Genomic DNA, 1,093 nt, shown 5'->3' with positions numbered 1-1,093 from the left:
GACTCGGGTATCCAAAGTATGAGTCACGATTGAAAAACATAAGGGAATTGTTTGCAGATTTTAATGTCTTGACCCAAATAATTGTATACTAAAGACTGTTGCCAGAAGATGCATGAAAAATATTTTTACAAAAATTGTACCCATTTCAAACTAATATATCTTATGAGCAGCTTCGTTTAGAGTACATAGACTTTGTTTCAAAGTGGGATAAGCTGAAGATAAATTGTACTAATGTATATAATTCTCAATATATATAATTCACACGAACATACGTAGGTATTATAAAATTGGCTTTGTTGGTCTGTTCTTTGCGCTCTTCTATCTCTCATACTTGTAGCGGCATTTGTTCTACGACAAAAATTGGCACTCTGACGTCTTGCTGGCATTTTTAATGATACAAAACAAATAGAAAATATTTAAATTATTTATAATAATAATAATTAATAAATATTATTAATTATAATAATAAAATAATAATAATAATCAAATCCTATAATCCATAGCAACCATTAATAAACAAAAATTTTTATCGAAAATCTCAAAATCCCTGAGCACCTTCCTGGTTGGGCTTAATGGGTCCAATTGTGTTCCTAAACCATTCAAGGGCCTACTCAAGCACGCACAACACATTGCATTCAAATCGGTTCAGCCGTTTAGGAGGAGCTCAGTGACATACACACGTACAGTAGAAATTATAAATATAAAGATATAATATTCTATAATATACTTATATCGTCGATGAGCGACGTATACGTCGTATATCAAAAAACATTTATGTACTTATGAAGTTATGAAGGCATGGATCAGGCGATGAAACGAGACCACTTCGATAGTAGGCACACGCTTGAAATAATAACCTGATTTTATTTGTAAACAATACGTAGACAGCTTCTAAATAAATATATAAAATTATAAATATATAAAATTCTCGTGTCACAGTTTTCGTTGCCATACTCCTCCGAAATGGCTTGACAGATTTTGATGAAATTTTTTGTGCATATTCAGTAGGTATGAGAATCGGCTAACATCTATTTTTCATACCCTTAAGTGATAAGGGTTGTCCAGAAAAAAATAATAGAAGTGCTCAAACAAG

Source organism: Acyrthosiphon pisum, chromosome X, assembly GCF_005508785.2.
Source record: "Acyrthosiphon pisum isolate AL4f chromosome X, pea_aphid_22Mar2018_4r6ur, whole genome shotgun sequence".
NCBI lineage: Eukaryota > Metazoa > Arthropoda > Insecta > Hemiptera > Aphididae > Acyrthosiphon > Acyrthosiphon pisum.
Note: the sequence above shows the minus strand (reverse complement) of the source record.